This window comes from Chiroxiphia lanceolata, chromosome 1 (assembly GCF_009829145.1).
Source record: "Chiroxiphia lanceolata isolate bChiLan1 chromosome 1, bChiLan1.pri, whole genome shotgun sequence".
NCBI lineage: Eukaryota > Metazoa > Chordata > Aves > Passeriformes > Pipridae > Chiroxiphia > Chiroxiphia lanceolata.
Window position 1 is genome coordinate 27,318,086 of NC_045637.1, and position 26,966 is coordinate 27,345,051.

Genomic DNA, 26,966 nt, shown 5'->3' on the forward strand with positions numbered 1-26,966 from the left:
GGGAGTGTAGTAGCTGACTGTCAGATCATAGGATATGAACAACACCATCTGTACTTTGTGAAGGCTATTCTGATTAGAAAATGTTCTTAGGTAAATAAGTATATGTTAAAAAAAGTGCGTAATTTCAAAATTTTTCAGCATTCCAGAAATACAGTCCTTCAGAATCCTTTCTGCTTGTGATTTGGCTGATCTTACCTTCTTAGTCCTTCCTCCCATCCTTTCCCAATAGTACACCAAGCAGGCTTGATTTTTGAATTTATTACACTATCTGAGAAAATAGTAATTGTCACAAAAAGTCCATTAAGTTACTACAAAGCTCAAAATTGTGTGTTTTTAGAGACTTTGAGTACTGCAAATAATGTAGAAATTTTCTTGAGTAAATATGTAAATGTTTAAAGCAAATCATTAACAGACTGAGATATAGGGAATAATGTTGATTCAGGATCTAGTAAAGGTAAAATAAAATTAAACCACACAAATACTAAAGCGAAAATTAAATACATCTCAACAAAAATCATAGATACTTTCTGAAATATCCCCCTCTTTACTTCCATTATGGTGGTTTTTGTTATTGAGATTTGTTTCTCAGCTTTCATTCTGAATATGGACTTACTAGAGCTCAGTTACTAGACAGCAGTAACTCATAACAGCAGTAAACTGACTGCTGTTACCTATCTGTCTGCAACTTGTATATCTCCATTCTCCCAGATGATCCACAATTTTTGTCATTAACTACTTGAATAAATAGAACTAGAGACACTTATAAAGAAGAAATATTTTGGTGTTAAAGTTTCCTCCATCTGGTTGACTTTAGCTGAGACTTAGATTCAGAGAACCTAAACTGCAAGATCCAACATCCCTATGACAGGTCTGTAACAGCTGCAGTTTTGGTCCTCGAATAGTAAAAGTAACAAGCAAAGATAAAATGCTGGTATGAATGGGTACTGTGCCTTATCTCACTGGAGAGAAAAATCACCTTAGTCTTTTCTTCTCCTCCAAGCTGTTAAGGATACATATCAATCTTCCAAGATGGATGTTAGGTCAGTAGCAACTTCACAGCAAAAAAATTTATTGCAAAACTCAAAGGGAGAGTCACTCTGTGGGGAGGAAGGGAATGAGGATATTGTGGTTTAATGTCAGCTGGCAACGAAACACCACACAGCCACTTGCTCACTCCCCTCAACCCCAGCAGAGTGGGGGGAAGAGAGCTGGAAAGGTAAAAGTGAGAGAACTCATAGGCTGAGATAAGAACAGATTAATAACAGAAATATAATATAATAATAATAATCCAATGAAAAGGCAAAAAAATTTTTATTTTTAGAAAAGAGAGAATAAAATCGAAGAAAACAATTGCTCACCACCAACTGACCAATGTCCAGCCAGTCCCTAAGCAGCAGCCCTCAGACAACCTTCTCCTTGTTTATACACTGTGTTGACGTTATTTGACCTGGAATATCCCTTTGGCCAGCTGGGATCAGCTGCCCTTGCTGTGTGCCCACACAACTCCTTGCACAGTCTCAAACATTGGCAAGGGTGTGAGAAGCAGAAAAGACCTTGAGTCTGTGAGAGCACTGCTCAGCCACAGCTAAAGCATTGGTGTGCTGTCAGCACAGTTTTTATCATAAACCCAAAACATAGCCCCATACCAGCTACTATGAAAAAAATTAACTCTACCCCAGTCAAAACCAACACAGAAGACAAGATCTCAAAACAAGCTTGCTCCTGTATTGATGAGAAACCTCTGTGAACTTCACAGTCAGGAACAGAGCCATTATGTTATCAAACTTTTTCCCTATTTTGAATGAACAGTGCTTCTTTGTAGAAAGTTCATTGACATAATAATATACCTGGCAGGTACTGCTCAGGATCTTTTTAAAAACATAAAGCAATGACATTTCTCTCTACCTTTCTTCTCAGGAGCTGAGCTGGAAGTCTTGACATCTAGAGAAAATTATTTACCTTTATTCTACAAAATTTTCAGAAATTTTTGTGATGAGCTTGGAAAAGGTTAAATATTGTTTAAAATTACTATGAAATACAGGAGACAGCTGGTTTATAGTTACCTTTATTCACAATCCTCTGGTCTAGGACCACACGCTAGGAGAGATTTTTCTTCCTACATTGTCTTGCTATATGCCTTGTCAGAAATTGTGATTATAATCCCACTTGCATTCTGTAAACAGAGTGTAATTCTAGTGTCAATGGAGCTATGCAGCAAAGAAGTTAGTAAGAAAAGAGATTCAGATCCATGTATAGCTACATTCACTGTGAATGGAGACTCAATTTCTAAAATTTCTGCTTCACATTGAGATATTCAGACACTGTTATTATTTTTCTAATCTTTTATTTTGTGACAAAAATGAGATTTTTAATGGGTGTGAACAAACATACATATCAAAACTTTGTGCTTTCTCTCTAAAAAGTATTTCCATCCTGTTAGTATTCCTTTGATTTCTATCTGTCATGAGACAACAACTGAATAAAATGCAAAATCGCCCAGTTTGACTAGAAAGTATGCTGAAGAGCTGATCTTTCAAGATTGTCCCTAAAAAAGAGAGAGAGCTGAGTTAATTTAGAAATAGATATATATCACCTGCTTTTTCACACTGCTCAGTGTGATTGTAATTTTTTTCACAAAATCATGTTGGTGAAACACTGACCTGATTGCAGCAATGGCAGAAGTTCTAAGATTTCAGTGTCTAGAGTCAACTCAGCATTTAAAATTACCCATAGTCTATTATCAGCCATTTCAAAATTAAGTCTTCTGGAAAATATTAAGGAAAAAGAAAAAAATTGATAGTTTCATGCTATTTCTATTACTTTCTTATTTTTTGTCTAGTTGTATATTTTGTAGAATGGAATTAACTACTCTGTTTTTTCTATACTTCAGCATATGCTATGGTCAAAACCAGGATGTGAAGACCCTAGCAAAACCAAACATGAAAATTAAGATTTATAGTCAAGAAAGAGAAACTTGTACTTCAATAACATCTGCAAACATGAACGCTACTCAACATATTTAATCTCTGCCCAGGTATCCTAGTCACCATCCTGAGAGTTACCAACATCTTTACATGTGCTGGATTTTATTACATTTATTCAAAAGAGTAGATTTTCTTTCCATTTTATCTCAGTGCTTTTTCACTGATTTTACTAAACATACACAGACAGGAACAAATTAAACGAGACCAGAGGTGAGTTTTATGCTTCTTTCTCTAAAAGAAATTACTGCTATTCAACATAAGGTGTATGTCAGGGCTTTTCCTTGTTAAGAATCTACTTTCAAATTAAGCTAAGGCAGAAAATTCAAGTAGTGGGAGTCACTTTGTTGTTATGATAATATTGCAAACTCTTAACTTTGAAATATTATATCAGTCCAAATGATGTGATGATTGGTGGGAGAAGAGGAGGAAAATTTAAAATAATTAGTTATAGTAATTTTTCTAAAGTGTCTCATTTCAAAGCTTTTTGGTCGTGTTTTCAAGATTCTGCTTGTAAACCTGAGACACATTTCCACACATTTCTTACAACAAAGCTGAAGAACAACATATTGGATTATCTGGGAGACATTTGTGAAGATTTATACCTCAGTAATTATATTCTTCAACAAGAAAATATTTTTTTCTTAAGTTTATAGCTTTTTTGTTGGTGGTTCGTAAACTGTGCCTTGACTTCTGAATTGTCAGATGATCACTGCAGAGTGGATTTAGCATAAAGACCCTGCTCAGGGGAAGCTAAAGGATTTCATAGGAATCAGGGAGAGGGAGGATCAAAGATGTCCTAGACACATCATTGCCTTCTCACCCACTGTTTCTCTTGTGCAATTGCAGCTATCTGCATTAGCAGGAGAAGACCAGGATACTATAATTCTGGGAAGCAGCTGTGGAGCCTTAAGGCTTGTTCACACATCCTCTTCTGACTGCAGCTGTGCAGGCAAAAAAATACTGTTTTGTTCCAGCCTTCCTCCAGTCGCCAACATTTTAACCTTCCCAGCTTCATTTGAACCGAAGCTTAGCAGGGAAGGTTCAGATGAGTTGCCAGTTTCCAGCAGCAGTAACCTATGCGTGAAGGGACAGTGACAAAGAGCTGGTAGAGGAGTGAGAACAGAAACTTCTGCAGGCAGAATAAAATTATGTGTCAACAGACTTGCTAAACAGGGATTTCTCCACGTCTTTGAAGTTCACCACTAAGGCTAAGAGCTTGTCTCTGTTACTTCATTTCTGTCTTGTGATTCACCAAGGGTAAATAAATGCAGTAAGAAGACAAAAAAAAGAGTAGTATTGTCAAATGTTTTAAATTAAAGATTTGCCAAACAAATATTTAAGTCTGTGCTTTTCTATGCTAGTATGACAATATCTGGATCTGAAAATATCATTCATCCTATGGAAGTTTTCATCTGCTTTCATGGGAAATTTATGTGGCTGGATTTTAGTGAAGTCTTAACTCATTCCTTTTAAACGTTTCATAAGTCCTCTATGTTTAAATACTTCACAAACACAAGCTTTTTAAATTTTATGACACAGCAAATAGAAAACAGATTTGTTATCTGAAGACATAAAATCTATGTTTATAAATACAGAAAAATATTTTTATTTCAAAATGTAATGGGAGGAATGAATTTTGAAATTAAATACCAGGAATACAATAATCCTAGACTTGCAAAACCTGAAATAATCCATTCAGCACCAGTGACTTATTAAAGTGGAATGGGTTTGAAAATAATGAGTATTCTCCAGATTCTTCTATGAATTCAGTTCCTTAATGCTTGTACCTTTTGATTTGAATTGAGTTCAATGGTGAAGAAACCTTGTTATCCATGAATAGCAGTTAGCACTATACTTTACCCTTTCCTTCAAAAAAGCCAATAATCTAGCACAATTCTGTTTAGGAGTGTATAAAGGATTTATTCTGACTGTTTTATGAGACAGTTGCCTCCAACTAATTTGTATAGACATTGGACTCTCTCACAGGACCAATACACAGACAATCAATAATTAACTTCGTCAGGTGGCTAGCAGCCATAACCAATTATGTTACTATGCAGACAACTTCAGCCTCTTATAAATAAAAAGGAAAGATGCTATAATAGTGGAAAGCTGAAAAAGTAAATAGAAGAATTCTTTACCAATATGATAAACAACCTATTCCTTATTCAACTGACTTTCACCTTCAGCAGTTCTTGTCTTACTGATTGTAAATAATCGGTACTCTGAAGCAAGATAAACAGGACTGAAATGCCTACAATCTGTCTGATCTGTTTTTCTGTAAGACTGATTTTACCATTTAATCCTTTCCTCTCCCCAGCTTTCTTTATCCTTCATTACCTTTGTGTGTCTCAGAAATGACACACACATTCTCTCTGATGTTAAGGCTAAAATTCCCCACAACTGGCAAAATAAAATTAATTACTTTTGGCTACACAGTCTAACCCTGCCCATGTCACTAATCGCTCTGCTACAGACAAAACAACAAAGATCAACAGGGCTCATTACAGATTCTCTACTGCAATTAAAATCATTTGGGTACCAGAGACATACTCTTGCCTGCCTGACTCATATGGTATGACTGTCATCTGAGCTGTCATGTGGGTATGAGCTTCCACCGCTCAAGTAAATAAGACTTCATCCTGTAGTTACTTTGGTGATTCTCCTACCGGCTGGTGAGATCTTTGCTGAAGATATTAACACATGCACTCTCACTTGCTGTAGCAGCCATATTTCCATGAATGATGATAGACACATGAGAGATGTAACTAATATGTGGACCTATTTAATCAGTTTTATAGCGAGGCTGATCCAGCTGGACCCAGAGGACCACATTAGCAGAGAGCTATCTTCTGCTGCAGCAGGGCGCTTTTGTGTACCTGTGAGTGTCTGTGTGTCATTCTGCCTAGCTCAAATCCCAAGTACCACAACCATGCTACAGCTGCTACTTGTGTGCCTGCGCTTTCTCTCAAGAAGAATCGGTCCCCATCCTTGCACTGCCATCATGATCTGGCTCATCTCAGACAACCATGGCAAGGCTGAGCTCATTTGCTTATATTTTCTGTTTATTGATCTGTCCTTTGATATTTAAACCTCAAATTATCACTATGCTTGTAAATTATAGATGCTTAGATTCTTTCTTGCCACAGTGTTTTATCCTAAATTAAGTCTTTCTGATACTGAGGGATTAAACACAAAACTTTAACTTGAAACTAAACCAGACTGTGTAAATCATACTTTTTTTGTTGACTGGCACAGCTGGTCAACAAGACGTGTCTTCAATACTCAGGCTTAACAGATGCTCTTCCTTTTCAAAAATGTAGTGCTTTCCACAGAATCAACTCTAAAGTTACATGGCTTCCAACTCAAATGGGGGTAGAAAAAACAGCATTATTTCACAGTGTTGAAAGTGGCATACAACTATATAAGGTTTATGGAATTCATCCACACATTAACATAAAAGATTCATGGTGAGTAAATTGTGTTTGGCCAAGAAGGAGCTTATTTCTCCCGTAGCAGTCCTTATACGCAGACTGTAAGCATTTCAGTCCTGTTTATCTTGCTCCAGAGTATTGATTATTTGCAATCACTGAGACAAAAGTGGTGAGCTTGGCATCTGAAGCTAGAAAGATGTTGACTCACCAGTGTTTTGGGTACTGCTGACTATTGGTCCCACAGCATCAAGGCTGTCTCTCCAGCATTCCTCCCCCCACCAGTAGAATAGGAGTAGGAAAGAACCTGGGAGGAGGACAACTCACCCAAGCTGATCAAAGGCATATTCCATACTGTGCAAGGTCTCATCAGCAATAAAAGCTAAGAGACGTGCAAAGGGGTAAGGGGAGGAAAGAGGAAGAGGATGGGTGGGTGTTTTGTTATTATATTTGTCTTCCAGAGTAACTTCTGCACATACTTAAGCCCTATTTCCTGCAAGTGGCTGGATATTGTCTGCTGAGAGGAAGTAGAGAAAAATTCTTCCACTTTCCTTTGACTTTGCTTGCAGACATTGCTTTTTCTTTATTAAACTGCCTTTTCTTGATCCATGAATTTTTTCCATCTTATTTTCTATCCACTCTCTTGTTGAGGAGATGAGTGAAAGGAGACCTTGGTGGGCACCTGATGTCCCAAAGCCAAAGTCCTCCCACCACAATGTACAATCAGAGAAGTTTGAAGTGAAAAAATATTTAAACGTTCAATCAAGCTCATAATTTTCTTCCTCCTCTACTTTTATCTCTACTTATGTCATTCCTATTTCTTGAAGTGTATCAGGATGTAAAATTTGCCATATTTTATATCTGATGATGCACATTTAATTATATTTTCAGATCTCTTATTACATCTTGCTATCTTTTAAATGCAACAGGCCAGATTATCCATGGAATAAATGGACCTTTTAAGACTGAAGTGAATTTACTACTTTACCCAAGTAAACTGGATGCCTAACTGAATCTCAGTTTTGGAACCATGATTCCAGGTGGCCTTTATAAATTAATTCTTCAGTTATGTCTGATAGTTTTGCGCGAGCCACAAGTGTTGTTTTATATCTATCAATGAATAGTACTTTAAAAATTGTAACTTTAGAGATTTTTTTTTGATCACTATCCAGAATCATGGATGCTCAGGATGATTTTCTAGTCTTCTAACTCAACTTTTTTTACTTTCTTCTCTATTATTACCTTCTGAAAACAATCTATCTATTCTAATTTTCAGGTAAGCATGAATTCATCATAGTTTGTGTGTTTACTTAATTTTTCTTTCAAAGTGGTTTATTTATGAGTGCAATCTGTTCTAGTTGTAGGTTGATTAATATTAATCTTGTCATCTGCTGCATTATTGCATAGTCATGACTTTCTCTTTTGGATATAAGCATTCATTACTTCACACATTTCTTTTCCCCTTATCTCCTTCCATATATTAAAATTCAAACATACACTCATAATAACAAAAAAAAAAAGAAAAAGAAAAAGAAAAAAAAAAGAAAAAAAATATGATGATGATGCAAATATCCAAAGCATTAATGAGGAAAATTTGTCCAAATTTTACAACATAAAAAAATAGCAAATTTAAACAACAAAGATTTAGGCACACCAGGGAGCTTAGATAACAAATTACAACAAGGCTTAATGGCTCATGATGGAAATGTAAAGAGATATGAACACAGAGAGACTCAAGCTCATAGCAAGAGAAAAGCTCACAGTGTTCAGCCAACAGCTGAAAAACTACAAGTCAATGCACCTTTAAACAAGGCTGTCCATGCTCAGTATTAGCATGTGCTTTTACCAAACATGCAGAACTATGTGCAATATCATGGAAAAAAAAAGAAAATTGAATATCCAGAATAATGTAGACTTTGTTGTAGACCTCACCAAAGCTATGGCTATGTTAATGTGGATAAATATAATGCTATACCATTTTGGGTGAGGCTGTGATCCTGCGTACATGCTCAAAGAAGAGGAGCTGTCACGTGAGCTGTGGGCTCCTGGAGGCTCTCTCTATTTTCCCAGTGGTTCCTCTCAACAAGGAAACCCCTTCTGCACTGCCCTGGAGTGCTCCACTGTGAATTGTGCCAGCATCAGAGCTGCTCACCTGAGAGACTGAATTTCTCTGATCTCTGGGAAGCAATGAGCAGTGGTCCATGGCAGTGTTTCATGCATTATTTTGCTCATAACCCTTAGATCCTACAACACTAATTAATAAGATGGACAAAAACAACAGAGCAAAGAAAAAGCAGACAAACAATTTTATCACATCCTGTGTGCGGATGAGTGACTCATCCCGAGGTAAGTCTGTTTTCCTCATCCAGATGTGAATTAAGGTTGTGAAAAACTTCAGGAGTCACAAACATTCAGCCCAGATATTCAAATGCTTAGGTAACTGTGGCACTGCATGGATCCTCATAAATATAAAGAGTTATTGCCTGATCAGGCAGAATAAATCCCGTATAGTGGGTCTCACTTATAGATTAGTAGTATAGTGTATAGTAGTATGTTTTAATGGTCAAATAAATACTAAAATTACTTACATATTCCTAAGAGCTATTTACATGCACTAGTATGCACTTATAATGTACTCTTGTCATAAGTCTGTTCTAAAATAAGCTTCTAATACACATAGGCTTGTTTCATGTTATGCAAACCTATTTTTTGGTTGTGTGCTGAAAAATAATTCTCAGTGCTTGATGATGTTCTAAAAAAAGACGAAAAACTGTTCTGTAGCTTTTAAAAAACCTTACCAAAACAAACCAAAGAAGAAACCAAAAACCACCACCAAAACAAAACAAAAAAACCCAACCAACCAACCAAGCAAAAAAAGACAAAAAAAAAACCCAAAACAACAAAACACCAAAACCCAAACAAACAAACAAAAAAACCCAAGCAAAAAAAGCACCCACCAAACCAAAACCAACCCTAATGCATCTGAAGTCATGGAACTAGACTATAGAAAACATATGTTTATAGTACATCTGTGACATTTCTCTCATATGCACCTTCTTATCTGCTTCATTGTCACAGTAAAAACTTAAGCCCTGCTCCACAACAATTGTAATGAAATAATGTTCTTCAATGTCACAGTGCAATTACATGAAACTTTCACAATTCTGCTGTAGGAAATGATAGGAAAAATTTTTTTCTGGCATGGTAACATGGTTGGTGATGTGACAGGAAAATCAAAGGAATCGTGGTGTGTACTTTATAACCAACTTGATGGCAGCAGTACGTGGCCAGGCTCCTAATTTAAATTTTTTGTATGTATTTATGATATGTAATTCATAGATAGTAGATTATTTGGAGATTCTTCTGTGCCTACTATAGAATTTTACCACAGCTCCAAAAAGAAGGGATAAATTGTACATGGCACTCACTGAGTTAAGTATAATGGAAGAGATATGTTACTCTCTACTTTTATGAATCACAGTCACAACAGTGTATTTCCAATTTGTAGGTACATTATTTGTAAGAAAATTAGATTTCCTATTTCAACTAATGGTTTAGTTATATAATGTCCTCAATTTTAAGTAGCTCTGATTCCAGTCCATCAATTTCTCCCATCTTATTAATATTTAAATTCAATAACTGTTTTAATACTATTGATTTGGAACTTTTCATATTTTAAATTGACTCTCTTGTGAAGATTTAAATTACATCCTTTCTCTTCTCCATTTTTATTCCAGACTAATGCTTCCATGGGAACATGAGAGAGGAAACAGAAGCATCTGAAAAAGCACAGAGATTTCTGTCTATGGAATTCTTCCCCACTGCATGGATGAAATATAAAATAATTTACCCTCATTGTTTTAAGCATTATTATAATCATAAAGTAACTATTGTTGCATCTTCCCTGATAGATCAAATTTGCTTCAACTGTTTAGGTATAAGAAAGCAAATTTAATAAATAATCCTGTGAAAAATGTAGTAACAGCACAGGGACTCTAGTGTTTCACCTACTCATCTCTCAGTCCATCAGCACTCCTAAAAGCCATATTATTCAAAAATAATGCGATTATCTATACAAATTTCATGTATTTTCAGTATTATTTTGAGGTTTTAAATCACTGAGATCTATTTACTCTTCTACAATTACATAAAATTAGATTTAGTAGCAGTGAAAACAAATCAGATTAAATAAACGCCAATGAAGCTTTTATGTCACACTTAAGCTAAACTCTTTTAAAGATGAACAAAAATTCTTATTCCTTTCTAAATTATTTTTTGTTTCGCACATTTAATAACTTAAGCAGACCACCTCAAAAGATTTTGTTTTTGCTGCAGAACAGGCATTATTTAAGAACAAGGTATTTTTAGTTTGATTTTCATACACTGGTGGTCCAAGAAATCATTAACCAGATGGATTGCAAATATAAAGTGGCTGCTCATGACAAATTTGTTTACATGTCTTGCAGAAAATAATATGCCAGAGTTTTGGTGGGGGTTTTTTTGTATTCTAAACAAAAGGATATTACTAAACTTGTAAAAGTCAAGATGCTCAAAGTTAGAAAGTGCAACCTTACTTTCTCCTGCCGATGCAGTCAACTTATACTACAGGCTCTGATTCTATATTTGCATAGTCTTTCTTTCTTGACTCATCAAATGCACCATTATGGCTGTAGCTATAACTGACAAGCACCTCCTGTCTGTGCCTTAGTACCATATTCCAGCATCCTATATCTCAAGCTGAAATTCCACATGCATAGATTTTCCTTAGAAGTGTGAAAAGAGAATCGCACATGTGAGCAAAATCCAAACTGTCTCCTCTTGCTGAGGATCACTGCGGTACACAGCCTTATGTGACTACAAGCAGGAAGTTTTCCTGTGAAATTCCTGCCACTGTCCATTTTTGAAGAGAGTCTAAGCAGTGCATTGGAGAGTTCAGAAATCCTCTGACTTGCTCAGGTTGATGACCCAAAATGGGCTGCAAGGAGCCAGTTTGCTAAATTGAACTGGCTTTTGACTGATATCTAATAAAAGCCAGGTCTGCACAAGGAGAGACACAGCAACTGATGTCCAGCAGCTATAAAAACCTATTTTCTCTAACATTTTGTTAAGCCCTCAAGAAGGTTGAAGTTATGGAGCTGACCTGAGTCTGAAAGCCTGATCTGTGCAAGTTTTCATACTCTCTCAACTGCTGCTTGAAAGAGTCGAGTTACTTTTTTCTTCAATGGCAAAGTCACTTTCATCCTAATCGGAGGTAGTGTGAACGTTGGGTAAATTAAGAAGGTATGTGCTCTTTAGACAGACTGCTCCAAGCACTTTAGTGAGACTGTGCTGAATTAGTTTTGGCTGGCCATGGTTCTAAAAGAACATTCAGAGATGGAATCATTTTTTAGCTCCAAGCTGCAACAAATAATTTATGCTTTTAATTTCAAATTCTAAAACGTGGTAGAAGATGTGGGGGGAAGTCAAAGGAAAGAGTTGGCGGGGAGAGAGAGGGAGCAATTACTTGTCAAAAAATCTAAAACAAGGATATTGATCTGGCATTGATTGTGACTTTTTTTTGTATTTTGAAGATGTAAATGTTTGTAAAATGTTAGTTTTTCCTTCAGTTTGAGTGCAAGAGAGAATTCAGATCAGATTCTGCTTGTGTCTCATTTCGCTACTGAAAGATGATTGAAAAGAGCATTTTTTTCTCAAAACACTACACATCCATATACTAAAACCATATAAGTGACTCTCTATCCAAAATCTTATTTTAAGTAGTGCATTAGAATTTCAACATTTAGTTGAACTCCTGACCTCACTGAAGTCAAATGCAAAACTCCCAATGGCAAGTGGTAGTTTCCATGTGAAGTAGAAGAGCTTCTAAAGGGAAGAGCCCTCAACATAGAATACCTGAGAGTCCTAGAGGTTGGAAAGACTATCAGATAGAGTTAACTTTTCTTGAAACAAAGAGAAGATTCAGCCCCCATTTGCACACAAGAGGTATGATCTAATCTCTCAAATTTCATAGAAAGTCACTAAAACAGATAGGAAATAAAGACAACTCTTATGCTACATCATTACCTTGTATTCAATGGATGGATGCACAGGGAAAGGATAAATTCTGAAGTGTTTATTTTTCATATTATTCATTATTATTTTTATTTTACATTCATTTATGCATTTTACTATTAAAAGGAAGTGAGTAAAACCATGTACCATAATAATCTCTCTAGATGTAAATTTTTGTGGGTACATCAGGATTCCTGTATGCACTTAGCACACCCTATGTATATTCCACATTCATTCATTCTTTCACAGTCTGAATCCCAGATGATTAGAAAAACAAAACACTATTCATTAACTCCTAATCTTAAACATTTTACATATTGAAATTTAAAAGCATTGGAATGCACAGGATTTATGGGTGAGAAGACTGAGGGACAAAATTGGAGAAAAGAAAGGACTCAAAATCTTGACAGCAATACCTGGATGAGCAAAGAAATCCTTGGGTTTCAGAATTAGATTGATCCATTAGATCGTACTGCATTGTGCCTTCTGTTCATGAATATTTTTTCTCCATCCTCTAGGAGGAATTACAAGCATAAATCTTCTATGCACTGGAGAGAGAAAAGTCTTTCTTTCATCTTAGTGAATACACATCTGCTACCTTGTATTCAAACAGATTGATTCTTACTTTAAAGACTCATTATATTGCATTATACAAGAAAGTGTTTTATGCCTTGAATTATATTTATGTGTGCTAGAGTATGTAACAAATAGTATAAGGATATGAAATATTAATAACAGGAAACATAAAACTTTTGCTTTTCAAAAAAGCATTTTTCAATTTTTCTCGTGACTTGTCTACATGTTAAAAATTCAGAGTCAGTTGTTTCATAGTGAAGAGATATAAGTCTATACCACAGGGACAGTAGTTCATGTCCTCTTTTGTTAATGATATTAAATATCTGACCTGATTTGTCCTAGTGTCAATTCAACACCAGTTGTGATTAGTCTAAATCTTAAATATTTTTAATACAATAGTAAATATTTATAAGCTTCACAGAGTCAGATATGTGGTACAATATTTGAACTTGAAAGCCATTTTCCCAAACTCTTAGATTTTTTTTCTCTCTGTAGTTCTCATTCATGCTTTTTTATTTTCTTTATAATGTTTTTGAAAGCTGTCCTACATTCCTTGGCCATTTTATTGGCCATGGTTGGGCAAGAAATGTAAGAATTGCTCCATAAGAAGTCTACTTCAAAGTATAAACTTCTCATCAACTTCCGTTGGCCTGAGATCAGACACTACAACCATATTTCAAGCTGAATGCAGAGAAGCAGAAGCCTAAGTTACTGATGCACTCCCCAAAGTTGTTTGAGTGCCCAGACAAAATAGCTTGCAAAATTCTTAGTGCCTGAGTTTGGTTAACTGGCCACAACCTAACAAGATACTCAGACATGCTTTAATGCATTTAAAAATGCTTTGGTGGCTAGCCATGTACTTAAAATGATGCCTACTTGTATGCTCATGTGTTCTCCTGGAACAAGGTCTATCATTAGTAAGGTAATGACTGTTTCTACATTAGTTGTTTAGTTTCCCTTAAGTCTTCAAGGGAAAGGAAAAAAGGGCTTTGCCAAAGAGAGATTTAAATCATATATATTAAGTTCCTAATTTATCCAACTCTGAAGAAGCATATCTCTGTTCCTCTGTGGAGTATAAATAGGAGGATTTGATGGACTAGCATATTGACGTTGATATCTAAGTACCTATCTTTTGCCATAGTGTTCAATATTCTGTAAAATTCCTGTTTTAGCAATCTAGCTCAAAAACTGCGTGGGAGTGGAGAACAAGAAATGGCGTCATAGGCACTCTGAATGCTACAGCCATGTGTGACTGTCTCCAGTTGTGGCTCAATTAGATAATTTTCAGAGAACACGCAACATTTGCCCAGTATGTGTGTGTGTGGCCTTCATAATTCTAGTAAATTTCTGTTCCTTTTTTGCCTACACACAGAAAATGGTTAATTTTTTTCTGAAGTGATGTGTTCTTAGTTTTCATTACTTTAAATGCTTTCATAATAATACTGCATTGTGTGGCAGGAAACACAAAGGAGGCCAAAAAAGAACACTGGATGAAAAGCAGATGAATGAAAGATTCAGTTCTACATTTCAAAAGATGGAACAAAGTTTCTTTTTCTCAACAATTTAAACCAGCATCTCAACTAAAAAAAGTTAACAGAAGCATTGAAAAAACCCCACCTACTCTACCTTATAATGCACCTATAATGGCTAAACAAGCATGTACAAGAAGGAAATAGTACTGCATTACTGAGAAGTAAGAATTCGTGTCCTGACTATAGGTGTAGCACATGATGTCTCTGCTGCTGGCAGGATAGCCATTCCATGATACATTTCCATAAAATAAAAGGAATAAAAAGCTGTACAAAGATAGTTCCTTCCTCTTTTCCTGCTACTTGTGTCCCCTTTGGTGTAATTCACTGATCTCATTTGGAGTGATGCAACCCTCTTTGTTGGGTTATACCATAAGCCCAATGAGGAATATGAAAAAAACACTTGGAAAACCACTTCCAACACTACTTGTTTAATTCAGAATATTTCACTGATCCAATTTACAGTCCATCCTGCAGGCAACCAGCTGAAAAGTAGATGTGTAAGTGCACAGCCTCCTCAATGAGAAGGAGGATATGGGCAAGAACCTCTGCAGTCAGCTTCACTCATTGGGGAAAACAGTGCACAGCTGCAGACTTTATGGAAAAGACATTCAGTGTCACTTAAATAGTCCCTGTTTTGTGCTGCAAGTATGTGCCTGCTGTTGGACTAGATGATCATTGTAAGTCTCTTCTAACTGAAATATCCTATTTTCTTCTGTAGTAAGTCTGTGTCTGCAGAAATTGTACCCTTACAATTTCTTTGATTGTAGCCTATCAAAAAAATGCAGTCATTAGATTATCAGTATGTAATTAGCTCTATGGATTTATTTCCTTTTTCAAATTCCTTTCTTTCTACCCCTAAACCTGCATTAAGAACTTAGCATAAAATCAGATTCTTCTGTGGTTTGGGCAGTCAAAATCTTGAAGGAGCTTTCTAAGAGTTACACTATTAATAAGACTGCTGTTAAGCAGTCCTATAAGCTCACCTTTCCCATATTCCTTTCTGGTTGTATTAATGTCATGTTTTGCCTTGAAAATACAAAAATGAGGGCTACAGAAATCAATAAAAGATTTGTATCATTCTTCTCATATGTAATATATGAAGCATGTAATAAACTTAAGTATTGGTTCCAATAATAAAGAACTGTAAAGAATATAAAGAACTATAAAAATGATAAAGAATGCTAAAAAAATAAGCTAATTGAAATTTACGGAAGAAATATGAAAGTTACAACATAGAGCTGAAGAAACCATACAAGTGCATTTGCATTATGAAATGTGTGAAGGAAAGAGATAACACAGAGATAATAAAAGTATATATCTACATATTTATAGTATTTTCTTTCCCCATAAATGCCTAGTATGTTTTATTTGTATTTTGTTGAGGTACAAAATGAAAAACAAAATATGAGTGCTTAGAAAGATGATGGTGAAGGATAGAAGAGTGGGTTAAAAAATGAATTCTGACACAATAGTTACTGAGTGAAGTTACAGTCCAATTACAGGACACTGCCAAAAAAATTGCTTCTTAGAAGAAGAGACAAACTGCACAATTATGCTGGAGGTAAGCCCTCAATTTTGAGAACTGAGGGAGGTGACCAACAGAAAACCCCTATATAATGGCTAAAACCAGACTTACTCCATGGGTATACCCTATTGCTGAATTAATTTATTTTTCCTTTTTTTAACTTTGTTTTCATAGAACGATAGAAAGGTTTGTGTTGGAAGACACCTTAAAGATCATTTAGTTCCAACCCTCCTGCCATGACAGGAACACCTTTCACTAGACCAGGTTGCTCATAGCCCTATCCAGCCTGACCTTGAACACTTCCAGGGATGGGGCATCCAGAATTTAACATCTCTGGGAAAACTTCAATTTTGTAGCTAATATTTACCATAAGAAAACATATATATATGCACAAACACACACACATAAAAAATTTTCCTCCTTCATTTCATCTACTAAGATAAGATATTCTAAAATGAACTGAGAAACACTGTTATCTTCATTCCCTAAAAAACAGCAGTTTCATATGCGTCAATTATCAGGCATTCTTTTTAGGCTCTGCCACCCAAAATGTGTTTTGACTTTTTGATTTCTTCCTCAATCAGTATGTGTGGATAGTAAGGATGCTGGTATCAGCATGTCTATTAATGAGGAAGAAGCTCCTGTGACAGGTGCAAATGTGCATTTTATGGATGGGCTAAGTGCTAAGGAGACAGTCTCTGGCACAGGCATGATCCTGGCGGGGTGTGAGTCACCTGTGGACATGGGACAGCTCAGCAGGAATGGCCACTAAGAGGTCTCAATACAGTAACCATACTTTCTCACTCCGGGGGCCTCACAAAGAGCCATCATCTATCTGCACACCAAGTTGCTGTCACAACCAAAGACTAGCTTAATTTTTAAGAGTTTTTTTGTAATCTCTTGGGGTTTTTGTTGTTCTCTGTATAACTAAAAAAATATACTTGATTAGTCACATAGGGACCTCTTCTTTGGAAAATGCAAGCACTTCAAAAATACATTATTGTTTGTTGGGGTTTTTTTGTCAGTGCTATGTGGCATGCATGTGTAATATGAACTGAATCTTGCTGGGTTTTGAGTTTAGTGAGTAGTTTGGGTGTTTTTAAATGTGTTTAGGTCTTGCCAGTAGTTCCCATTTTCATGCTTCCAGAAAGTGAACACAGTTAAAAACTACAATCTAGATTCTACCAAGTTTTTGATTTGTCACTTATAGAAAATTAATAGATTTGCCATCTAGGCCAGTCAATAAAATGTATATATCTGGAAGTTTCATAGGTTAGATTGTAGTTTCATAGCCTTCAGCCTTCCTGTATATGAAGGGATTCTACAAGAAAGATGAAGAGGGACCTTTTACAAGGGCATGTAGTGATAGGACAAGGAGGAATGGCTTCAAACTGAAAGAGGGTAGGTTTAGATTAGATATTAGAAAGAAATTCTTTACAGTGAGGGTGGTGAGGCACTGCAACAGGTTGCCCAGAAAAGCTGTGTTCCCTGGCAGTGTTCAAGGCCACGCTGAATGATGTTTTGAGCAACCTTTTCTAGTGGCAAGTGTCACTGCCCATGGTAGGGGAGTTGGAACTAGATGGTCTTCAAAGTCCATTCCAACCCACCCCCTTCTATAATTCTATGACTTGTTTTCATCAAATTTAGTAAATATTTGTTTCTCTAGATGCTAGAGGGGAGGATTAGAAATTTTGTCCTAACTGTTTTCAGGAACAGTCACCAGAATGGTGTTATATAATAGGCATTTATCATGAGAACATGGGGAAAATAAGGGTATTACTGTGTTGGTATTGCATTTAAAAATATGTGGTACCCGGGGTAAACTTCATATATAGCGATAGCCTGGAAATATAGAAGATTACTTCTGTGTGCACACAGAATACAAGACAGGCAGGTATGCCATCCATCTGTCCAAGGGATTATTCTAAGATTGCAGTGTTGTCCCCTGGATGCGTGGATGTTGGGAAGAGAACATCAGGTGGCCCACCCTCATTTAGATCCCCTCCTGGGACTGCATTCTAACTCCAAACCCTGCTCAAATTAAGCACACGTTTTCTGTGGGAATTTTCTACAGTTAGTTTAGAAACACTGCTTCTCTGTTTTCTTTTAAAAATCTGTCTGTTGCTTGGCTGACAGAACACCTGAATATACTTTGAGGAAAGAGGCGTATGTGTATACTTCTTACTGAATAGCTTTTTTTCTGCTGGTTTCACCTCTCTGTTTATAAGCCCTTTGTGAACAGATTGTGATAGTCTCAACAGCACTTTTTCTATTTAAATAATGTAGCATTCCTTTTCAGGATGATTTCCCTGGCTTACTGATAATGCCACAGCACTTTCTGCCTTGTCAGAACCTGTCACTATCCCTGCACCCAGCACTCTAAACATCAAAATGATTTGCAACCAATTTACTGAAAAGCTCAAAATGTCTTCTAAAGTAATCTCCGCCACTGGAAAAATGCCATTTTCATAAGAGGCAGCTTCATATTTATCAAGCTTTATAACACTCATATATAATAGATTGGACATAAGACTACAATAGCTCACACTCTTAAAGATCAGGTGTGAGAATCCTAGAAAGGAGTAAATGACTAAAGCCTTGATGAAATCTGCATTAATTAAAACATGCAGGTGCTATATTTAACTAAGTTGAGTGGAGCCCTGACTAGTTAACAAGACCAATACACTTAATTTGAAATACAGGTGTGTAGTCTGCATGGTGCTACATAGTTGCTTCCATTAGTTGTTCCTGTGGTAATCTGGCATCAGTATATAATTACAGATTCAACTATTAAAAGAGCTATGCAATTTCCTGAGTAGCTGGCACTATTTTTTTCTACTCAAGCCTACAAAAGACAACAATTATGTGTAATGAAATATATTTAATCTCTGTTGGCATTCATAGGAATTCAAGGAAGAATTGCCACTATAGCAAGAATGTAAGAACTATATTGGGATGGACCAATGCTCAGCCTAGCTCAGTGTCCTGTTCGTGACAATGGTTTGGAAAAAGAATGAAAGTAAGACAAAGGTCAAAGATGCAAGATATGTTTTTTCCTCATATGCATTTTAAATCTCAACAATTCATTGAGAGCTCCTCTATTCATGTCATGTTAATTTGACACCAGGCAAAATATAAGCTTTTTGAAGCAGTGGTAAAATTGCAGAAATAGTTACAGAAAGAAAACCTCCCCTCAAATTCAGTTTTAAAGTTTCGAGGTATGGAATAGCTGCCACTGACTTAGAGAGGTGTCAGATGCAACCTAAACTTGCTGTCATAGAAGCTACATCTCTCAACTTAATTAGTGTAACTTCTAGTTCCAGTCATTAAACCTTTTTTTTATGGGCTGTGACACCATATTATCAATTTTGGATCCTACTGCTCGTACATTTAGATTGTGACTGAATTGCTGAAATTTTTACCTATTAATTACTCGATGGGAGCTCCTCAGATTTCTTTATATAAGGTTTTTATTTTATTCATTTAAGCATTTGGTTGGACTTTCAGTATGGTAAACATATCCTTCTTGAGATGTGGACACCAGAACTGGACACAGCCTTCAAAGAAGCATCATATCAATTCCAAATATTGTTCATATAGGCTCATTACTACTGCCTTATATTGCTATCTGCACCCTAAATAGTAAATTGGCCTTATTAACATTAATAATGACTACCACACCTACAATGCCTATTTCTCTGAACCTTACTTCTAAACCCTAACCAAAAAAAATAAAATAAAAAGAGTCAGTGTCTCCTTAGCATCTATACTTTCCATATGTGTTTTCTCTTGTTCCAAAATTAATTATTTGTACTTGGTCTTTTTAAATACATCTCATCCTGAACTTATTAAATGGCCCAATCAATTGTATTAGTGGTCTGTGGTCTGCACAATCCCATGATGCTCAAAAAATTTCATTTTTCTACTTTGCCACAGTATAAGGTCCTATGGCCAGAGATTTATTAAAAATTTTCAGTGCTGCAGCCCCTCAATCCCTTTTGAGGACAAAAGCCAAATGACACTGTCCCCAGTTCTGGCCTTTTTATTTGTTTCAAAAGAGGACATATATCCTAAAGCGAGAACGGATTTATGGTCTGACTCAGTCAGAGCAGAGTCATTTTCACAGACTGACCAGGTACTCAGATGATTGTCTCTAAATACTTTACATGTTTTGCTTCATCACCTTTGTTCACTGTACCATAGAATCCAAAACATTCAGAACTTCCTCTGTACTCCTGGACAATTAGGAGAAGGCTCAGGGAGGACTTCATTGCTCTCTATCACTACCTGAAGGGAGGTTGTAGTGAGGTGGGGATCAGTCTCTTCTGCCATGTCTCAAGTGAAAGATGAGAGGAAATGGCCTTAAGTTATGCCACGAAAGGTTCAGATTAGGTATTAGAAAAACATTTTTCACTGAAACAGTGGTCAGGCATGGGCATAAGTTGCTCAGGGAGGTGATAGAGTCACCATTTCTGGAAGTGTTCAAGAGACATCTGGATGTAGCACTTGGGAATATGACTTAGGGGTGATTAAGGTGGTGCTGGGTTGATGGTTGGACTAGATGATCTTACAGGTCTCTTCCAACATTGATGATTCTGTGACTTTATGATTCATAACAAAAGTGTACAAAGAGAGGGTGGTTTACATGCAAAATGCTCACCAAGCCTGGGGCAATGAAAACCAATCTCAAAAAGCCCCTCCACCTACCATGTTTTCCCCCAAGCAAAAAAGGAATACCCTTTCTTCCAGGAAGCGAGAGAAAGGGTCCCTTTCCCCTGCCCCCTGCCTATGATGTCAGATGATACTGAATAACATTAGGGTCTTGGCCATGCACACTCTTGATGACTTGAGCCAGAACCAGGACATACTGTTAAAAAATCCTTTCATGTTGTCCTTAAACTTTAGTGGTCATGTGTCTTCTGTGCCTTTGCTTTCCTTCTCAGTTTTCTACAGTTTATACTCAGTTTTGCCTTGTAGTCATTCACATCAGCTACCTTTGTTTTCATCATTGGCCTTTAGAATTTAAAAGACCCTGTAAACTTAGGAGTTTTTTTCATTCATCATTACAGTATCATTTCTTGACACAGTGATTATTATTTTGGCACACATAGTGAAACATTCTTTAAATTCTCCCAGTTATCATTCAGATTTTTTCAATTTATTGCTTCCCAGCTGATTTATCACACAACTATTTAGAGTTTCTTAAAGCTATCCTTCCTGATAACCCAAAAAAAAGAAACAAAAAATGATGTATGCGTGTTTACATATGGAATGCCTGTGCCAATGTATATTCTGTTGGTTCTAAAAATGATCTCTTTTTACAGAAAATTACATTCCTAAATAAGCACAAGTTCTGTGATAATTTTTCCCTGTATATAAATGAGTCTAATAAAATTATTTTCAGATATACTCTTAAGATATGAAAGTAATTCATATTTTTGCATTTTTTACAGTGAGAGAATGATAGCTTTATCTCATACTACTCAGCTCAAATAAAGCAACAAAGTCTACTTGTTCCTTGCCTCCCACCCTATCCTAGGGGCCCATATTCTATCATTAATTTCTCTTACTGTGCAAACGGGGTGACCAAGTACAAACTGCCTATTTGGAGTGGTCCCTGTCCAATGCTAACATCCACAATGTGCCAGGGAATTGTTTGGAAAAGTACTGGTTGATGCAGGCCAAAACCACGTCAGAGATTTTTCTAAGCTTTTAGCAGGATGGACAATGAAGTCCCAAAGTGCAATAAAGTTTCCCAACGTTGTTGAATTTACTAATATAGATACAGATGGAAGGTACAGAGTACCTTTTTTAACAGAGTATACTGCCATCCTCCTTAGATACTTTGGAACAAGTGATTTCATGTCTCTAATCTTTCAAGAAAATGTCAGTGATATCATGTTAATAAAAATTGCTCCGGAGTTGACTAATAGTGCAATATTCTTTGTTGTAGTCAAGATGCTAGCAGAGACAGTCCAGGATTTCTTGATTTCATTTCCTACAGTGCTTCAATTAATTTTTTTCTTGATTTTATGCTAAGAAATTTTTATATTTTAACTCCTTTTCTCACTCTCCTCTTGTGGATTATTTAGCACTGTCCTGATCAGTTTGGTTGGGGAGACCTTCCAGATTCCACAGTTGCTTCTTTTCATTGAAAGTGGTCCATTGCTTGAAAATACTAGTCTTTATTTTTATCCAGCAGTTCATTTCCAGAATTATATAATTCCTGCTTTCTGTAATTCAGAAGATACAAGGAATCTTGAAATTTCCTGTCCTTTCCTTTTTCTTTGCAATTCTTCAGAACTATCTGATTCGCAGAAATTCAAAGAACCCTTCTACTGCCTATTTATTATTGAAGAATGATTTTTTTTTTTCTGCAGAACTGTCTCTTCTTTTGCTTGCTTATATGATCTCTGCGAGCATGTGTAACAGTACTTGATTGGGTTAAATGTAGATTTTTGTTTGACCACCAGGCTTTGAAAGATAGATTTTGCAGTTTTCCTTTAGAAACTTCATTGATATTTAAGAATTTAATTTCCTCATTTTGATTCCAAAATCAGTGTTTCTTTAAAATAACAAAAGTTTTTTAAAAAAAAACATGTCCCTGCAGTCAGAGAATGCTGTTTGACCTCTGTACAAAACAGTGTTTTGAGAAGAGCATACCCTACATACATTATTATATACATGGACTTTCAAATTTTAAGTAACTATAATGGATTAAGAATTATTGCATGAAGGCTCTATCTTTCCTCATAACAAACTTCAACACTGCATCAGTTTTTACATAATATTTAAAATTTTCTGAAGTTTCTATGTCTTTCCTATAGATGGTCATCAACATTCAAAGTAATTTAGGGGAATCTACCCCGTGCTAAAGTTGTTACATGATCCTCCTAAAACAAGGACAATTGTAAGAGCAAAGAAAGGTAAGAGAGCTTAGAAATAATTCTCAACCTTTTTGTATGAAGAAAATCCACCTCAAGACATTTATGAGTTGCATTTCAAGCTACAGAATTTGGCATTGTGAACCACAGTATGGAAATCACTACAAGTGGCGAAATAAACTCAAGAAGCAGAATAAATACTCAGGTGGTTAATCCCTGCTGAGTTTATTTCTAGTAGTTTTATAAACTGCTGATGTAGCAGGGACTGGATCCCTGGCAATGCAGAGCCCCACAGCCACAGCAGGTCTATGACCACTTACAGAACCACAAGCATAAATAAGAACTTCCATGGAACTTTTAGCAGTCTCTCTAGCTGTAATCAGTATCTAATCTAATCTATCAAAAAGCTTTTCTGATTAGGGGGCATGTTCATATAAGAGGCATTCATTAAAAAGAGCAACAGGGGGAAGTATTATTGTCTGGCATGTGAGATTCCTTGTGGATAGCAAGACCATTAACAAAACAATTTGAGGGCTTTTAGCCAAACACTCAGTGCTGTCACAGCAATGTTTTTCATTAGCAGTGTACATACAATTTTATCAGCAGTAATATTAATGTCTAATTCTTTCTTATGCTCTTTTAAAAACTATGCAAATTATGCAATGCGCAGTTTTTTACTTGTACTTAAGACCTTTTTATGTAAACAGTAAATTTAGTATATATATTACAACAACATAACCAAAATATCAACAAAAATGAAATAGTAATGAGAGATTTCACAAGCAAATGAGTGGATAAAAAATAGGAAAAAAATGTATAGCAGGAAGAATTCTGTAGAAGAGACAGGGACAGATAAAAGGACAGGCCACATCGCATATCTGGCAATGACAACCCATCATTAAAAGTCAACTTTGATTTTAAAATACCATTTAGAGTCATCTGAGAGGAAGTAGTCAATTATGCTATTTATAGGGAAAGACTGTGGAAGCTTAGATATCACTGTCTTCCTTTCACCCAGTATGATGTTGCCTTCTCAGTAGTGACCATGTACTCAGTCATCTTAGTGGCAAAGACTAAATCAGAATTCAACATCAAGACAAGAGTTTTGATCCATTTCAGAAACCCAGCATTCCTGAAGGATTTTTGCTTATCAGTTTATGACAAGATACCAAGAAGGACCTCTGCTCTTCTGTATTCTGCCAAAGTCCTTTCTCTTAATTCAGTTATTCTTTTGTTAGAAGAGAGAAAAAAGGGAGGTAAAAGAGGCAGAGAGGCATATATAACTTCCCTGATGTGACCAGTCACAGAACGATCAATTAAAGAGAGGTTTCTTTTTCAATTTTAAAGGCTTTGATGCTCCACTAAGGGATTTTCCTATCTCTTATATTTATTACACAGAGAGCTTTCTAAATATCAGTATTTCCACAGGGAAGAACCAAAGTAATGTTCATCCTTTTCTCCTGATCTGGAACTCTTGTAATATTTTTCATCATCTGCCTCTAATATGCTCTTCAAACAAATAGCAGGGAATCATCAGCCTCCTCACTAGATATAAGCAAGACTTTCCTGATATTGATAAGCTTAAAATGAAAAAAAAAAAAAAAAACCAGTCTAAGTAGAGGTGAGATAGCAGAAAAAAAAATTAATTCTCTTTGCAATGTATGATTAAAATGTGAGACAAAAAATGTCTCACAGATAAACTGTGCTATAAGAAAAAGAATGAACATGCCATTAAGACTGCTGAAGAAAGTTAAAGATTTTTTTTCTCCTAAAAGTTTTCTATTGTCAAAGTGTATGGTTTCAAGGTAAAAAGAAGTTAATACTTCCATTAATGAGCCTCCTTGACATCTGATAGACTAAGCTGGCAAGCCTGGTTTTTAATACCAGGTATGGCAGGTGACCAGGTGTGGCAGGAGACCACAAGACTGTACCAGATCATGCAATAGTGAGTCACGAAAAAACGAAAATACTGATTTAGATGTCTGAGTCTCACAGGCATTCTTTCCTTTTAGAAAGGAATTTCTGTTTTATATAATGCAAATTATCCAGATAATAATATCATATTGTATTGGATGATTTTTTCATTGTTCGTGGTAGACTATTTTCAGGATTTTTATATACACGCTCTGAGACAGATTGAAAGATATGTTTAGTGTTCATCTCATTTTCCTCTCCGAGTCAGCACATGAAGCTGTTTACAGTAAAAGGGAATTATGCTTCAAGATCATGAACTTAGTATGCACCTTCTGTCGTAACCTCTTACAAATGTCACATTTACGAGATATAAAAACATACAAAGTGGGAGACTAGCATCCATCCTAGGGTAATGAGGGAGCTAGTAGAAGAGCTCACCAAGACGCTCTCCATCATTTACCAACAGTCCTGGCTCACTGGGGAGGTCCCAGATGATTGGAAGCTGGTGAATTTCACGCTCATCCACGAGAAAGGCTGCAAGGAGGACCCGGGAAACTACAGGCCTGTCAGCCTGACCTCAGTGTCTGGCAAGGTTGTGGAATACATCATCCTAAGTGCAATCACACAGCACCAACAGAATGGACAAGGGATCAGATCCAGCCAGCATGGGTTTAGGAAGGGCAGGTCCTGTCTGACCAGTCTGATCTCCTTTTATGATCAGGTGACCCGCCTGGTGGATGAGGGGAAGGCTGTGGATGTGGTCTACCTGGACTTCAGCAAAGCCTTTGACACCATCTCCCACAGCATACTCTTGGGAAAGCTGGCAGCCCATGGCTTGGACAGGGACACTCCCTGCTGGATTAGGAAGTGACTGGAGGGCTGGGCCCAGAGAGTGCGGGTGAACGGTGCTGCATCCAGTTGGCGGCCGGTCACTAGTGGTGTCCTCCAGGGATCTGTGTTGGGTCCAGTTCTGTTTAATATCTTTATCGATGACCTGAATGGGGGGATCAAGTGTACCATTAGCAAATTTGCAGATGACACCAAGCTGGGGGGGAGTGTTGATCTGCTGGAAGGCAGGAGGGCTCTTCAGAGCCCTGGACAAGCTGGAGAGACGATCTGATTCCAATGGAATGAGGTTCAACAAGGCCAAGTGCTGGGTCCTGCACTTTGGCCACAACAACCTCATGCAGCTACTACAGACTGGGGACAGTACCTGGAGAGTGGTCAGGCAGAAAGGGACCTGGGAGTTTGGATTGACAGGAAGCTGAACATGAGCCAGCAGTATGCCCAGGTGGCCTAGAAGTTTTTAAGATGAGACTGGATGTGGTACTTAGTGCCACGGTCTAGTAACCATGGCAGTGTTGGATCGAGGGATGGACTTGATGATCTTGGAGGTCTTTTCCAACCTGGTTGGTTCTATGATTTTATGATTCTGTGATTTTTCTGTGCAGATTCTGTATTCATCTAACAACTTTAATGCTTGATCTGACTTGCCTTTTAAAAAGAAATTTAATTGCTTGCAAAATGTAAGACAGGAATAGTCAGTCTTTTGACTTTTTTTTTTAGCATTGTAATCTTTACACAGAGAGAGGTAGAGCAGAGGTAGTGAAGGAATGGTGGTAGACTGATGGGAAGTCAATTATGTTTCCCACTGACTTTCGCATTATCAGCATTGACTTTAGTTAAAGCTGTGGGCTGAAGTATTCTAATTTTGTTCCCTGGAGGAGAAACCTAAGTAATCCTTAACCAATTGAGAACAACTCCTCCATACCAAACAGCCTCAGGACATTTCCAGACAGTACTGCTGGAGGATGCATTAATCATAGATTTTCATAAACAACCACTTCAAGTTTTTACAGGTACCAGGAAACTATGTGTTTCATAAGGTAATGTATTAAGTACATTTACTGTCTTCATTAGGCATGTCTAAATCAGGTGTGATTTAGCTGACCTTCTCAACTTATTGGTATGGGTACATATTTTGTCCGTGTCCTGACTGCAGATCAGGATAAGATTGGGATACAAATTATTCTTCAGTGTGCCTTGAGTTTTAGTGGAGCAAACTCAAC

The 26,966-nt window shown here is 36.6% G+C and overlaps 1 long non-coding RNA gene across 1 annotated transcript; it reads right to left on the bottom strand.

Annotated features, from left to right (window-relative positions):
* Positions 1-1,780: 1,780 nt before the first annotated feature.
* On the bottom strand, positions 1,781-20,365 carry LOC116798090. The gene is made up of 3 exons (XR_004360822.1): positions 20,283-20,365; positions 12,351-12,354; positions 1,781-1,792 (listed from the first exon to the last, which is right to left on the bottom strand). It is a non-coding gene; the product is annotated as an uncharacterized LOC116798090 (long non-coding RNA).
* Between the last annotated feature and the right edge of the window lie 6,601 nt (positions 20,366-26,966).